Consider the following 576-nt stretch of genomic DNA (forward strand, 5'->3'; position numbering starts at 1 on the left):
CCCCTCCACGCCCAAGGGTTGGGCGCTGGCGGCAAGCCAACACGCGCTTGCCCTCCTACTTTGCACCCTCCTGGTCGCCGGCATCGATACGGGCTACCGGATTGTCACCCAAGGAAGGCACACGATCGGTGCGCAAGTGTGGTATCAAGGGGTGGTAGTCATGGCTCAATTGAACGTGGTGCTGGCCTTGACCAGGGATGAGGGCCGTTCCCATGCCGCCCGCTTTCTCCGTATCCCCGTCTGCGCCTGGTTGGGTAGCATCTCCATGAATCTCTATTTATTGCATTATCCCCTGTTGGGCTACTTGGCCCTGGCGCTGCATCCCTCCCACGTCCCGGCCTTATTAAGGTGTTTTCACCTGGGAAGAGGCGGGAAGGAGGGCGACATGGAGGCGGAGGTGGAAGCAGAAAGAGTGGTGCGTTGCCAGGCCTTGATCAAGGACGTGCGTGTATTGCCCTGGTGGTCTGTATTGATCGTGGTGCCGGTGGCGATCGGATTGGCTGAAGGGGTGGGACGGTGGGTCGAGGCGCCTGCTCGACAGGCGTGGCGGAGGGGGAAGGGGAGGGGGTAAGGGAG

Source organism: Nannochloropsis gaditana (assembly GCF_000240725.1).
Source record: "Nannochloropsis gaditana CCMP526 unplaced genomic scaffold scaffold089, whole genome shotgun sequence".
NCBI lineage: Eukaryota > Eustigmatophyceae > Eustigmatales > Monodopsidaceae > Microchloropsis > Microchloropsis gaditana.